The following is a 16,805-nucleotide window of genomic DNA, read 5'->3' on the forward strand; positions in this document are numbered from 1 at the left end:
CAGATTCTCTTGAATATTACTTTGGTTTGCAAGATTCAACAAAGCAGTAGATTTAGGAATTCGTCCCTTTAATCTCTGAACAATGAGTAATGAGTAATGAGTGTGCACTTGTGGAAATTTTCAAGAAATTCAACTGCATTCTTCAGAGGAGGAGAACTGAAAGTGTGAAGTGGGCTTAATCTGATTATTCTCCTTACACCAAGGTATGGCAATCTTGGAGTTAGTATATTTATGTAGCAGAGACGTAGAGAGCACTGCCTTCTCATGTTAAGGGATTCACGGGGGTAAAGCCACCCACCAAAAAATGTTTTGGGGGTATTACAGCACATTTGGAATCTGTTGTTTTGTATTCAAAACAGTAGTTTATTTTTCAGAATGCTGGGATTTACAAGACTGGGTTCACCCTTCTGACAATAAGTGAAATGAGCAGGTCACAGACAAATACATTGCTGTACAATGTTCTGATACTGAAATAATGTTATGTAACAATCAGATTCATTCAGATTCTTATTTTATTTATTTGTTCATTTGCTTTTGTTTACCAGGAAAGTCCACTAGGGAGGTGAAACGCCCATTAGAGCTGCATGATTTATTAGTTGCCATGTGGTACTTCAGGGTGTACTTTAATTGTTGCAGGTTATTTAAAAGCCTGATATGGTTTGAAAGCTTGTTCCATGTCTTGGAAATGGTGAAAGAAAATAACAAGTCACTGTAATAATTATTAGATTTATTAGCAAAAGTTAGTTTAAGTTCTGAAGATCTTAGGGTAACATTTGGCTCTTGCCATTATATATGAAGTGGATGGTGAAGTATTTTGTGTGCTGTGAGTAGCAAGGAGAGGATGATGCATTGAGGAAGTTCAAGCCAATTGAAGGTATTGAACGCAGTGCAATGATGGGAATGGACTGAGAGTCTGCAGGCAAATTTGCTAATTTTATTTTAGGTGCTTTTGAGTTTGTATTTGGTGGAAGATTTGAGAATATTGCTGAGGCATATAGGAGGGCAGGAAGGAGATCATTAACAATGAACTCCAAAGTCATTATTAAATGTTTATATCTACTGCCCTCTTAACCTGACCACCAGACCAAATAGGCTGGAAGTAGATGCAACATGATGAAATTCTTACTCTTCTAAAAATGTCTGCAACACATATCTCTAGAATACCAAGTCTCAAACAGGTAATTTTCAATGCACTAATCAACATTCTGCTCATATAATCACTTAACTCCACAATATCCGAATACTTTAAGTAACAGGTCATCAGAGATCAGAGATGCACTCTTTTGAAATTGAAACACATTTGTTCTGATCATCTCCATGATCTACATGGAAAGTCTCGGGTATCACTGCTTCTATTAGATTATTATTATAATAATTATTATTATTATCATTATTACTAGTAGTAATATTGCTAGGAAAGGCATTACATACAGCAAATGATCCGCAGTGCTTGCTCAATTTCTGCAGACAACTCTTGTCGAAATAACACACTGTCAGCTCATTCTTTACACTTTATGTCCAAGTAACATTCATTAGCAGCACTTATTTTCTTTCCTCATTGAAGACGTCTGCTCTAGCCAACTTTTCAGAGCAACCTCTATACACATTTGTATTGATGGACCACTTTAGGAACATTTTTGTAAACTATAAATGTGTTTTCTGACACAAATAAGAGTATCATCTAGTTAACTTCCAGTTCATCTAAAAGTAGATATGTTTGGTGTACTGGCAAATATGAATGACTCAGCTATCAGCTACATGCATTTTTATCTGGATTATAACTCAATTTCAGGTTATATTTCCATAAAGGAAACTGTATTCTTTGCAACATAGACAGTGACTTGTGCAACAACTTCCTAAATACTGTACACTATGAAATATCTTTCCAGTATCACTTATTGCCAATAAATAAACACACAAAACTTTCACAGTCATATAATATGCAGCTTTTTTTATCAGAGTATATATATTCTAACAATCAGTACAGGCAGCTGACCAGAAGGCCATTGGTTTATTCTCCTACATCTACTTAAAATGCGAATGCCTCAATTATACCAAAATATTTCAGTGTGGAAGTTGTTGTCAATAACTTTTGAGCAATTCAAAACTAATTTTCTACCGCTTATTCTAATACCATTACACATTGTGTCCAAATAACTTCTTTAATAGCACACTTGCTCGTAGCATATTTGGAAGATATTTCAAAAGACATTGTATCACATGAGGAAATCTCACTTTAGTTGCAGCATTTGTATTACTGCACTGTTTTTCGGGTCTATATTATAATATCGAATGCTGTATAATCGACCCTTAAAAAATCGAAAAGGCAAAAAGGCTGAACACATGGAACAGCGTTTTTTTTTTTTTCCCCCAGGCTGCTCTGTAAAAAAAAAAAAAAAAACACAAAATAAAACCCCCCATTCTATGTGTGGGGGGACTGTGCCCCCTACACCCCCACTAAAATATACCAACTCCAATATCGCACCACAGTGGAGGAATTGGCAAAGTCCTGAAAACGTCACAGTGATTTTTTTTTCCCTGTGAAAAAAAATCACTTTTCTGTGTGTTCAGAATTTCCCGATTTCGATTTAAAATGGTCAAACAGCATTCGCTGTTTTAAGCATTCGCTGATATAATAGGGAACCTATTTTTCTTGTCCATTAATTTCAGCCCTCTGAAGTTAAATCATGACACATGCCTCTCAGTGCTTTAGATCTACTCTTATGCTACTTCTTGTTAAGTTTGAAGTTATATTACCTCAGTCTACCAAGTAAAGCTACTTGCCATAAGTTCATAGGTAGTTAGTAGCCTACTGATCTAAGACTAAAGCCAAGCCTTATATCCTCATGGTAGTTTCTACCCTTATATTTTACAAATGAATAACCCCAAAGATGGTCTGATCAAGGATATCTTGGAACATTTACATGTTTCCCCCTATCCATGAGGGGCAGGGGTGCTAAATATAGGATACATTTATGGTTACCCATCAGTTTACCAAAATTACATTTGAACAGAGCAAGAAAAGTACCTAGCTTTATTTAGAAGACTGTTCCATTGAAGTAGTTTTCACTGTGATACATATTCATCACTCCAACATGATCTATTTATTTTGCAATACAGATTGAGATCTCTCTTAAGATCTCTCTTAAGCAGGTGTTTATGATATCACTGCACCTCTGAACATGTAATAGGTTTGACAAAATATGAATAGTTGAAGCTCTATACATGAGATGGGTCTACATTCAGTCATTGAATGAGAAATCCATCAAACCTCTGTCATTGAACTTACAATATCGAACATTCAGTCATCAAATATTTTACCCAGGGAACAGAGTTGGCTGGCCAGCATTCTGAAATTTGCCCTTTTCCCCACCGTAGTCAATCTTGGAGTTGATGTATATAAGTAAGGGGGTGTAAGCGGCACAGCTCCCCCACCTGGGTGGGTTTGATATACTGCTATGTGTGTTTTGATATGCATGTTGGTCCACTGTCTCTTTTCCCCAAAAAAGAATGACTCAAAGACTAAACCCTGGGATACATCATCAGTGGCATGTGTTTTGAAGTAGATAGAAATGCCCATCCTAACTTCTTGTGTTCATTCTGGGAGCTAATCAGCTCTCCAACACGTTACTTTGGGATTGATACTTAGCTGAGAGAGTTTATCTATGATACAGGAGTGTGGAGTGTTGTTAGACACCTTTGCAAGGTCTAGATATGTGGTGTGTACTGTTTTATCTACATTCATTGCTTCAGTAACTTTCTCAAAGAATTCAACCAGGTTAAGTAGGCAGAACCTGTCCATGATGAATCTGAACTGGGTAGAGTTGTGAGTCTGTAGATTATCTATATCACTATTTATTAATTGCATAATGATAATTTCCATAGCCTTATAGACGAGACTGGTCTGACTGCTTCTGTAATCAGCTGGGTCCATTGAAGTCTCATCTTTATGCAAGGGAATGGCTGTTGCTGTCCTGTCCTTCATCCATTTGGCATGATGTCTGTTTCGAGTCTTGTCAAGATATTTTTCATTATGAAAGCTCTCTAATACACTTCAGGTGCTGACAAAATATAAAGTGGAAATCTGCTAAATGTCTTCCTAAAGCTAAATTACACGTGCACGATTTAGAACTCTTTTCATCAAGCTTAATTTCCCGCAAGCCCTTATGTAGAGTGACATACTGATAATAATCTGCAGATGACACAGCTGAAACAAATTCCTTGCAGTAAGAAGTGGATAATGTTGCCAATTTATACATATTTTAGGATTCTCATGACTCCACATATATACAGATATCAGAAGGCTTCACAACAGAAAGCACTCTATTCACCTAGTCAATAGGTTCAGTCTATTTTGTGGTCATGTCCATACATGTCATTTTGCTAATCTGCTTTTCAATAGTACCTCAGGGGTACTAGAACATTTTTTGGTGAATGCTTCACTAGCAACAGGGCAAGATCCATCTGAATATGACAAGTCCTGGCAAACAGCAAAGACCTTTTTAAATCCCCCTTGCACATGTATACTATCAATTGTTTGTATCATAGTCAGCCTCTGGTAAGTGAAATGCCCCAACAAATCTTATCCTTACATATCAGCATCTGAGATGTAGTTTTGCACTTCGTACTTCCATATTTGCAAGTAAGGGGGCCATTTTGACCAGATGGTTTCACAACTTGAGCTCAATATGCAAACAATTTATTGCTGTTAAGCAATTGTTTTTTGATAATAACTCTAGAGCACAAAAACTTATAGCACAACAGCTCAGGCAACAGAAAGCAGAAAGGGCTGTCGCCAAGCTTAGGGAGCCTGTAATATAGGAGTTAACAAGAGATTCTGTAGAGGTTTTAGAAATATTTGGGAAATTATGTGTAAATCTGTATAAAGAAGAGAAATAAGGAAATCAAGAGAAAGTGCAAATGGAAAATTTATGGAAGAATTAAATATGCCAAAGTTAGAGGTAGATGAGGCTCAATTACTAACAGTTAGGATATGAGGAAATGAGATAAAAATGGTGATGCATAACCAATCTACAGGAAAATCCCCAGGAATAGATGGTATTCCTGTAGAAGTTTGGAAGCTAGGAGGGAAAACTGATAAAGATTTGGAAGGTTTTGTTTAACAATATTTTAAAAGGAGGAGAAGTACCAACATTCTGGAAGAAAACTGTGGTAGCTGTAATAACTAAAGAGGGTAAAGATCCATAAGATCCAGCTTTATACAGGCCCGTTTTAATACAAAACCATGATTATAAAGTGGAAAATGTGATGCTAAAATTGACAGATATGTATCAGTGTGTTTTTGTGGAGGGCAGGCAAACATTAGACAACATTAATAGAGCAATGATGATGCAGATGGAAGCAGAAAGTAGGAAAATAACACTGTTGCTGGTGTGTCTTGATTCAAAGAAAGCATTTGACAGAGTAACCTGGGACTTTATGAGCAGAGTGATGGAAACATTTGTATTTCCTGATAAAATTATAAGTCTGATTAGGAAAATATGTGAGGGAATGATCGGAGGCGAAAATTTAAGTGGGTGGGGCCTCTCTGATAATTTTTGCTTGAGCAGAGGAGCCAGGTAGGGGTGGCATGTTTCCCCTTTGTTATATGCATTATATTTAGAACCACTGGCAAAGAAAATAAGGGACTCAGGAATTCAAGGATATAATTGGTATGGTAGTCAAGAAAAGCTGGTTCTATTTGCAGGTGATATTATTTTATACCTGACAAAACCAGAAGAGGACATTATAGTGCTGTGGAATGTTTTGAGACAGTTTCAAATCTTTTCGGGATACAAAATTAATCAAGCTAAAACAAAGGCAATAGTGGTAAATTAAGTAACCATACATGAACTGGTTCCGCAATATCCATATTTATGGGGATATGACAAAATTAAGTACTTAGGAGTATGGATTAAACATGATTCCAGTCTGGCAGCTAAGGATATGTGGGAAGAGGCTAACCAAAAGATGATACAAAACCTGAGAAACTGGAAACTCTGTTATATGGATATGGATAGTAAGATAAAAGCAGTTAAAATGTGTTTATTCTCTTTAGTCCCATACATAGGTCAGACATAGTTTTATCAACCAGAGGAAAAGTTGAGGACAACAATTAATAAAGAGTAGAAGGATTTTATCTGGGAGGAGAAGACAGCAAAAGTCAATTGGGATAAGCTGATTCTTCCAATAAAACAAGGTGGCTTGGGATTACCCAATTTGAAGGGGTATTTCACAGCTACACAGTTAAGGCTCCTATATATAGCACAAGCAGAAACCTATAATGCAAAGTGAAAAGGAATGACGATGATGAAACAGGGAGGAAGCTCAAGAAACAAGGAGAGACTGGGATTTTGGATGCAGATCTTTAAAGAGAAAAACAATAATCATACAGAATATTATATTCATAAAGTAGCACAGAGTATTCTAAGAACTAAGCCAACACGGGAATAGAGAAAGGAGATTTCTGCCGATAGGATGACTGCAATCAGGGACACTGACAATAGGCAAGAGGGGCTGGAATTTATTGGAGAAAAATGGCAAAGGAAACAATGTATTCAGAGATAATAACTAGAGAGGGAAAGGTAATAAAATGGGAAGATGCCAAGAATTTATTTGGAATGCAGGTTAGAGATTGCCTTCCCTATCAAGGATTGATATCAGAGTATAGACAAAGAGAAAAAAATAGGGGGGGTCCTAATTAAAAGACCAGCACTGGTAACATACCCCTCAACCTCTTACAGTGAAAAATCTGGACAAAGCCATAAATAAAAGTAGGACAAAGGCCCTTATAAACATAGAAATTTGATAGAATAACATGTTTTGTATTACATGAATTTTCTAAAGGGTATGAAATCTGAAACTCAAATGCCAGTCATTATTTTCTAACTTCAGTCTTTAACGATTTGCCACTAATTTGTCAGAAAACCACAATTTTATGAAAAAAAGGACCAAAAATATGAGGCAAAAATCTGGACATTCTGTGAAAATCTGTACAGTTGGGAGGTATGCTGGTAGAGTGTTTAGTAGAACCTAGAACAGAAGCTGCTGTTAAAAAAGGAATAATTAGTAGAACATATAAAATATTGTATGATAACTATAAGAATCAATCAGAGGAGGCTAGAAAGGATTGAGAAGAGAGACAGGATAAGCAATTCACAAAGAAACAATGGGGGATACATGTACGTTACCCAAATATGCAACAAAATCTAGAAGATTTAGGATTTTTGCTTGGAAATGTTTACATAGATATTTTTATATTCAAAGTATACTCCAGAGAATTTTTCCTCAGTTAGACAGCAAATGTTGGAGATGTGATTGGGAAGAAAGAGGTAATTGGGAATATATTTTCTGGGAGTGTAATGAGTTGGCAAACTTTAAAGATTCCCTGCAGACTACTCTGTCAGAGACAGTGGGTGAGCAAATTGGTCTAACCAGAGAAATGATTTTTCTCAGTTATAATACAGAGTTGGAATTGCCTAGACATAGTATGGCCTTGCTGAGTCTAATTATGGTGGCTGCCAAAAAAGCAATTACTAGAAAATGGAAATCAAAGTCTAAACCAGAAATAGTGAATATAGTAACAGACATAAAACAACTGGAACTGGAATCTTTAAAAAAGGGTAGAAGCAAATTACATAGAAAAATATAGGAACTTTGGGAAGAATGCATACAGAGGAGGAATGAGATAAGGTTTAAAAGAAGGTAGGACTTGAATGAGCTATGTAATGTTTGTCTGACAGTGAATAAGTAGATTATAAGTGATGTATAATGTTTACAGCTGGGATTATGTCAATATAGTTTGTGATGTAAAATGCCTGCAACTGAGATTATGTTTAAGGAGTTTGAATAACACTAAATGTGACAAATCTTTAAAACCATATGCTACATATTACAACTCTGCGTGCCTGCCTGAATAATGTTCCTGAATATTTTAAAATAGCACTTACAGTAATTTTATGTGTGCCATAACGCAGGCTTATCACATTAAAATGAGGTCTTACGTGACATTAATTATTCAGATATTGTAAACTAAATGCATTCATGTTTGGCCCTTAAAATTGAAGGCAATATGTTTACTTAGAGCTTTAATCAATGTTAACTAGTTAAGAACAACTAAACTAAGGTGCCACTTCTCAGTGGTCAACATAAAGATTTATCATGGCTAAACTACTTGCTTGTTTGCAAAACACACAAGTAAAAGCCGTAGGAATCAATAAATGGCCTAAGGAATGCAATTTTTTCACAAAATATTGCTTTATCTACCAACATTTTATGCATTAAAAAGTACAGTTGTGTACACTTACCATAAATGCAGATGTTCAAGTGTATTCACTGTTGCAGTCATCGCATTTGGGTTATCCCTGCCAGGATAGCCCTCAGCCAACCCGAATACCAGAGACTTAGTATTTCTGCGTCGGTTGCTGTCACTTGAGGACTGATGTCAGGTCGTCAGTAGTATAAAGTAAGGCAGATGATGCCATTACATCAGTTTTACTTGCCCTAACCTGTCAGGAGCCCCCAAGTAAGAGGCCAGGTTCTGGTGGAAGAAACCCCACCAGTGGAAAATAAATGCCAATATGTCCCTTGTAAGTTAAGCAGAACAACAAGTTAGAATGGTAAGAAAAGGAGAAAGAAAAGTAACTGTACTATGTTCTTCATGTTTCACTGTTGCAGTCATCATATTTGGATTGATTCCCAAAGCTGAGGAAAAGGGTGGAGGCAGTCAATGAAATTAGGGGTTGGCTAGGATGCCCTGCAAGACTGCGGAGGCAAACCATGCCCTTGATTTGGAGAAGAGAGGCAAGTGGTAATGCTTGGTAAAAGTGTGAACAGATGTCCAGGTGGCAGCCTCCAGGATGTCCCTGGTGGGGACTCCTCTGAGAAAAGCTGTAGAGGTGGAGGCTGCCCTGGTGGAGTGTGTCCTGACCCCCTTGGGGGGAGGCTTTCCATGTTGTTTGTAGCAGAAATGGATGCAGTGTGCAATCCATTTGGAAATGGTTTGTTTGGAGATGGCTTTGCCTTCTGCCCCTGTAGCAAAGCTAACCAGCAATTGATCAAACTTTCTGAAGGATTTAGTCCTGTCTAGACAGAATCTGAGCTGTCTATGCACATGTAGAGAGTGAAGAATCCTTTCCCCCTTGTTCTGGAGATTAGGAAAAAGGGTGGGCAAATGAAGGGATTGGTTGAGAGCCACACTGGACACCATCTTGGGCATGAAGGATGGGTTAGTTCTGAGGGATACCCTGTCTGCAAACCCTGTCTGCATGGAACATGATGAAGGGTTCTACAGCCATGAGTGCTTGCAGCATAAAGAATCTTCTGGCTGAATTGATGGCCAGAAGGAATGCTGCTTTCCAGGAGAGAAATTTTAGCTCTGCAGAAGAAGCTGGTTCGAAAGGGGGCAGGGTGAGCTTTTCCAATACAAAGTTAAGGTCCCAAGCTAGTATTGGTGCCCTTCTGGGTGGTCTCAAGTTGCTAGACCCTCTTAGGAACTGTTTGATCAAAGGGTGTGAGAAAAGGGGCTGCTCAGTGGGGAAATGAGCAGAAATAGCCGAGGCATGAATTTTTATAGATGAGAAAGAGAGGCCACTGTGTAGTAGGTCAGCTAAGTAATCCAGGATGAGAGAGAGGGAGGGATGTGCCATTTTGGCTTCCTTAGCCTGGATCCAGGTGCAGAACCTTTTCCATTTATCAGCATAAGACTTTCTGGTGCTAGGACATCTGGCCTCACGGATAACATCCAGAAGCTGTTTACTGAGGTTGGCATATTGTTTCGGGGTTAGGGAATAATCCAAGCAGCCAAACTGAGTGGCTGCAATTGGGGATGCATGAATTCCCCTTCCCTCTAGGTTAGGAGGTTTGGAACCTGAGGAAGATGCCATGGGGGAAGTGGGGACAGGCTGTGCAGCAAGGGGTACCAGTGCTGCCAGGGCCAGTCTGGAGCTATAAGAATGGTCTTTGGTTTTTCCTCCCTTATTTTGAGCAGTACCCTCAGGATGAGAAGGAGGGGAGGAAAGGCATAGACCAATAGACTGACCCAGGAGCAGGACAGGGCATCCACTTTCCAAGCCATGCAGTGATGCTCCCTGGTGCAGAATTTGCTGAGCTGATGGTTGGTGTGGGAGGCAAAGAGGTCGAACTTCGGGGTTCCCCATTTCTGAGTTATTATGGTGAAGGTACTTCTGTTGAGTTGCCACTCGTGTGGGTCCAAAGATTTGTGCTTAACTGGTCTGCCAGAGAGTTGAGAGAGCCTGGTAGGAATTGTGCTAACAGGTGTAGTTGCATGGCGGAGGCTGTGTGCCAAAGGGTCATGGACAGCCTGCATAGAGGGTAGGAGTGAGTCCCTCCCTGCTTGTTGATGTATCACATCACAGTGGTGTTGTCTGTTTTGATCAGGAGAGCCCCTGGAGAGAGAAGGGTCTTGAAAGCTATCAAGGCGTGCATCACAGCCATCATCTCTTTTTGACTGATGTGCAGAGGGATTTGCTGTGGACTCCATTGGCCCTGTATGCACTCCATTGGCACTGTATGCACCTGCCATCCAGGTGTGCACCTCAAGCGTAGTCTGATGCGTCTGTGGTGAGAGTCTGGGAGGCGGGGAGTGGGGAGAAAGGCATTCCCTTGTTGTGGGAGCATGCTGTTGCCCACCAAAGAAAATCTTTTCTGAGGCAAGGAATTATAGGTAGAAGAGTTTCCAGGTCTTGACAGAGTTTGCACCAAAGGCTCTTTAGGTACCACTGACGTTTTCTCATATGCAGTCTGGCATATGGAATGAGTAGAATGCAAGATGCCATGAACCCCAGAGCTTGCAGGATCTTCCTTGCAGTTAGCTGGAGCCTGGTGGCTAGTTGAGAAAAGTAGGCTGTCAGGAAAATTTGTTTCTCTGGAGTAAGGTATGCCATCTGGGGTGCTGTGTCCAGACTTGCTCCCAGGAAGATTATCCTTTGGGCGGGCACCTGTTTGGATTTCTTTTCCTTGATTCTGTACTTTACAAAGGCCAGGTGCTTGAGCAGCTTTTCCTGGCTGTCTTCCTGAATAAGGCAGTCATCTAAGTATGGGTAAATCTGAACATTTCTTTGTCTGCAAAAGGCAATGGCTGGAGCCAGACATTTTGTGAAAACTCTGGGAGCAGTAGATATGTCAAAGGGAAGTGCAGAGAACTGAAAGTGTTGAGATCCTGCCCTGAAGCGGAGATATTTCCTGCATGATTCCCTGATAGGAATGTGGAGGTAGGCCTCTTTTAGATCTAGGGTGGCTAGCCAAGTGTCCTTGGAGAGCATGGGTAGCAGCTGCTGGAGGGTGAGCATTTTGAATTTTGGGATCACCAGGAAGGTGTTTAGAATGGATAGATCGAGGATGGGGTGCCAGGTGCCCTCTTTTCTGAGCACCAGGAAAAGTCTGGAGTAGAAACCTTGGCCTATCTGTTCTGTAGGAACGTGCTCTACTGCCCTCATAGAGAGCAGGGAAAGGATTTGCTTTTGAGTCTCTGCCCACTGACTTGGTGGTAGATCTGGGAACCCTTTTGGGGTTGGAAGGGTGTGGAAGGAAAATCTGTATCTCTGAGACACAATGTTCAGAATCCAGTGGTCCTTGGTAATGGTGGCCCAGGTGCTTGAATGAAAGGAGACTTTTCCTCCTAGGGGTAAGTGAAGGTGGGCAGAAGGAGGGGGTGGAGGAGGTGAGTCACTGTGAGTTCTTACCATAATGGGGTGGCTTAGAACTCTATGGTTTTGAAGTGGAGGTAGTCTAGTGCTTAGCTCTCTACGTTCCCTGGAGCTGCTCTCTGGGGGGGGGGGGGGGTCTTCTTCTACAGGGCCTAGGCTGGGCTATTTTACTGGGAGCAGGAAATTACCAGAGTTTGGAGAGACAATGCCTGCTGAACCTAGGGGGTTGGACCTGCAAGAAATCCTTAACTGTTTGCATAGATTTTGCTTTTTCTTCCATCTTTTTTAAGACATCTTCTGCCTTAGTGTCAAATAAGTTATCTTTGTGCAAGGGGGCATCCAACAATTTTGATTTGACGTGGTCAGGTATGGGCTGTTCCTTAAGCCATGCATGCCTTCTAATGACAGATCCAGTGACTGCTGCCCTGCAAGAAGCTTCTAGGGTGTCAAAACCACAATGTAAGGTGTGTTTAGTTACTTGACTTGCAGAATGCATTAACTCTTGTAAATCTTTAGATTTTGCCCAAGCAGGAAAGGAAGACATTTTTTGTTTAAGGAGTTTCAAGGTATGTTGCTGAAATTTCAGCATATGGAACTGACAATTTAGTGCTCTGATAGCAAGGGTAGCTGAGGTGTATACTTTTTTACCCCATCTGTCCAATGCTCGAGAATCCTTTTCTGAGGGTGTGCGATTCTTAGCAGAGGTTGCTTTAATCCAATTTGGCCCTTGAGAAATTACCTCAGGTTCAGCTGTAGGGTTTTTAAAAAGATATTTGTGTGAGTCAGGGACTCTATAGTATCTGTCTGGTTTTCTGGGAGCTGGAGTGAAGGGCATCAGGAGTCGAGCTGGATTCGAGGAAAACATCCTCCACAACATCCAGGACTGGGGGGATGGCTAAGGGTACGTGTTGTGGAAGATCTAGGAATTCCCTGAGTCTCTTTTTAGACTGAGGGTAGTCCTGACTCTCCCATTGGAAATGCTCCATTAAGGTATGCAGGGTTTCCCCAAAGGAAAATCCTCTGGGGGAGAGGCTGAAGGAATGGAATCCTCTGCATCAGAATCCTCATAAGTGGAGAGGGGTTGCAGGTCTTCATATTCAGATGCATCTGACACTGAGGCAAGGTTGCAGGCACCTGAGAGTGGGTCATCAGTTTCTTGGGAGTGGTTTGTACCCTGGGACTAAGAAACTCGGTAGTTTTTGAAAGAATGGTAGTCACGAAAGAAGACGTCGGTCTGTGCCGAGATTTGGCAGTGCGAAGGACTTCCTCGGAAGCTGGTGCCTGCTCAGAGGCTACGGACCCATCCAAGGTTGAGACGACCGCAGGATCCTTAGTCGAAGAAGAGTTTTGCAGCATACCAGACTCCAAAAGGGTCTCGGTAACAGCCTGCAAATCAACAGAAGCAGGCATCAGGGGCTACGAAAGCGCCTCACTGAGTACCGGAGAACTGACGATTAGCTTAACGGAAGCATCGTCGGTAGCTTTGGACCTGTGCGGTCTGTCTCGGTTATCTTTATGTTTTTTCAGAAGATCTGCTGTAGGATGGCTTACTGAAGCCATATCGGAATTCGCGGACTGTAAGCAAAAATATCTGGTTACAATAAGGTCCCGACAATGGATAGTTCTGGCGTTAAACAAAGCACAGAAGCGACAACGAGGGATGTCGTGGTCTGGGCCTAAACAAATGATGCAGTAAAAGTGGAAGTCTCGGTGTGGTATTTGTTTTCCACAGGCGAGACAATTATTAACTTTTTCTGACATTGGTTAGTGCAAGTAAAAAGGATCCCCAATGGGGTACTTAGCTTTAGAAGACTTCAACTTCAATTTGGTAGACAAAACTCAGGTAGCGGCCAAATGGTACTTGTGCGAACTGCTTCTGCTTTGGGCTCCATGGCAAGAAAGACTGATGTAATGGCGTTGGCTGCCTTACTTTATACTACTGACGACCTGACGTCAGTCCTCAAGTGACAGCAACCAACACAGAAATACTAAGTCTCTGGTATTTGGGCCAGCCGAGGGCCACCATGGCATGGATAACCCAAATGTGATGACTGCAACAGTGAAACACGAACAGCATCTTACTGTTTCATTTTATTACTCTAGTTCTGAAGCCATATTCTAGTATTTATTGTTAAAACAGTTGGAGACATTTCAAACTGTAAATTTAAATGTACATTTTTAAATCACTTGACTGGGCATAAGAGGCTCACATGGCCAAAATGGAAAGAGGCAATATTTAATACTCCTAACCAGTCCAACACAATAACAAAGGGAAAATAGACCAGAATGATACTAGCCAGTCAACATGTGAACTGAATATTGTTCTTCTTTCACTGCTAGCTCATGGGAAAGTTACTAACAATGATATAAATCCGAGCCTCATTTAGTTTACTATGATTTGCCTGTACCTTCATCTTGCTAAAATATCATGCAATGGTGGTACTTTGGTAATAAAAACATAAAACAGAGGCAGCCATCGGGCAGTAACATAAGGTACATTGTTCATAAAAACTGAAAAATAAATATTTCTGACATGACTTGGAGGTTGCTGTATGTTCTGTAGTAATGTACATGTAAGTGTATGCATGTGTGTGTGTGTGTGTGTATGTATATATATATATGTGTGTGTGTGTATGTTTGTGTGTGTGATATGTGTGTACAATATATGAGTATAGTTAATAATACATGTATTTATTTCAGTCAATCCCCTATAACACAATCTTGTCTAACTAAACAGCTGTCTTCAACCCTTTTTCTAAAACCATATGACTGACTCTTTGGTTTTAATTTAATACATTCCCTACAGCTTCTCTCTTTCTTCTCCCTCTTATCCCATTAGCCACTAACCATCTCTAACTAACCTCCCTCCTACTGTCTAACCTTTCTTCTGTCAATCCAATATCCATTCTTTCCCTGTAACTCCAACTCACTCCAGACTTAATTAGGTTCATATGTAAGTACTAGCCTAAGCTAGCTGCCCTTGCAGGGCATTTTAAGCCTAGTCAGTTCTCCTTTTTTGTTTGAATTAACCTATCTCATTTGTTTTAGATTGGCCTTAACTATCCCATGGTTTGATAATTATATATTATCCCTAGTGAGAATAACTAGGATCATGTCACAGGTAATTTGAGGGACACTCGTGCATGGGAGAAAGCATTTAAGAGCTGCCTCTGTCTATTAAAAGTATTGGAAGCAGTCCTGGGGTATTTTTTCTGTTTCCCATTCATAGATCTAAGTTGTGCTTGAATATGGACAGGGATGAGCTTTGTTTCACATGGATGGGAGCCTATTCCAGAGCAGCATATTCTCTTTGTGATAAACCTGCCCCTCCAAACCATTCTGTTGATACTGCAGAAGAGATTTAGATCCCTAGGCTGAGTATTTCTGATGCCATCTGACTTGCTGATATGCAGCAAATCAGAGGATGTTTTGTATGCCAGATTTAGGTAATCTCTTAGCAGTCTATAAGATGCTGAGTATAGTGACAGGTCTTTGAGTCAGTCTATTTAAGACATGTTGTTTAGGCCTTGTATCCTTCTAGTAAGGTATCTATGTGATAATTTCAGTTGTTGCATATGTCTGGACAGATACATTTGAATGGGGTCATTATATTCAATGAATGGGCTATTGAAGGCTGAGTAAAGAGGGAAAATGACATCCCTAGATCACACCAATCCCTTTGTTTATAAGTTGTGCAATACAGAAGGACTTTCTTATGACAACAGACACATGCTGGTTGACTCTGCTCACGTTTATATTAAGCACTTCTTGCATGTAGTAACTACACAATCTATATTTGAATATACTAACCATCACTCTGTTCTTAGATAAGCATGCTTCACTATTATTGTATTTTGTCCTGTATTTCCTCATTACTATATTCTCAACAACCAGCTTTGTAATATTGCTTGCACATTACTTTTCTGTTGTATTTATTCATTTCTATTGTAACTCCTAGGTAGTGGTTGAATAGAGTCCACAACAGATCAGTCCACTACCACACCAACAAGCATATAAGTAAACAAACAAATAAATCTGTTGGTTGAAGCCGCTTTGTTAAACTACTATAACAGCCTCCCAACACAGAGATAAGATATTACAAATTAATGAAGACTCATCAATCTGTCAATGAATTCCTTCAAATTTACTGGCTGATTCAAATGTTTCATGACCATCTCCAACCACTAAAAGTCAGAACTTAAAGGATCTTAATAACAGGTAAACTTTGTTTAGAAACATTAAGAATGACCTAGCACTTATTTTTATTTCTACCTCTTAGTCCCGTTGGAAAGCAGTTACCATTGTTACTTTTCACTGGCAAAGAATCTGGGGTGGCAAAAAACCTAGACAAATATTGGTCAGAGCTATTTTTGTTTTAGCCACAGGGTTCATTACCAGAGTTGTGCTTTAAAGCAATGAACAAGCACAGTGCGGAATCTTCCAGTCTAGAACAATAAAAAAAAAACTTGAAAAGGTCCTTAACTGTTGACAAGATAGGTACCCACATAACAAAGTTGTCTCATGATGAAGGAAGTTCATCAGGATGCAGATTTTACTTAAGATTTTTCTGCAATGTCAAAAAAGACAACGGGTAAAATCCACTTTTAGGACCATCCCATTTAAAAGAAGTAAGTAGTGTTTGTTTAAAAAAAATAAACAAATTTAACTACACTGATAAACTAATGCTCAGGGATGATAATCCTTGACAAGGCAGAAAATTCTTAGCTACATATTGCTATCTGCAATCTCACCAGAAGATTTCTCATGTTCAGAGTAGGAAAACCCGTTTCCAATTTGCAGTTCCAACTTTAAGAAGTTCACCAGCTCCAGGGATACCCGGATCCATTATCAGCATACATAAGTACACAACTCATCTCAGTGCTTCCACAGCAGAAATATTACCTGATTGAGGCTCTGTTCTCATCACACTTACAGCACTGCTTTTTAGTAACTGAAGAGCTGTCCTCAAGTATATGAATAACTCAAACTCAAAAAAATTCTACACAATTCAGCCTCAAAGAATTCATTTCTTGGCATTAGTTCTGAACTTGGCCACTAGTGGTCCTTCTCATAGACAGTGCCAAAGAGATTTTTTCATTTACGAGGCACATGGTAAGCTTTTCTATTCCTATAGCAAAG

General features: G+C 39.8%; 1 protein-coding gene across 1 annotated transcript in view; it reads right to left on the minus strand.

Annotated features, from left to right (window-relative positions):
• Positions 1-16,805, minus strand: part of GSTCD (glutathione S-transferase C-terminal domain containing) — a 1,728,465-nt gene that overhangs the window by 764,274 nt on the left and 947,386 nt on the right. The gene's annotated exons all lie outside the window — the stretch shown is intronic.

Source organism: Protopterus annectens, chromosome 2.part0 (genome assembly GCF_019279795.1).
Source record: "Protopterus annectens isolate FY-2018-M chromosome 2.part0, PAN1.0, whole genome shotgun sequence".
NCBI lineage: Eukaryota > Metazoa > Chordata > Ceratodontiformes > Protopteridae > Protopterus > Protopterus annectens.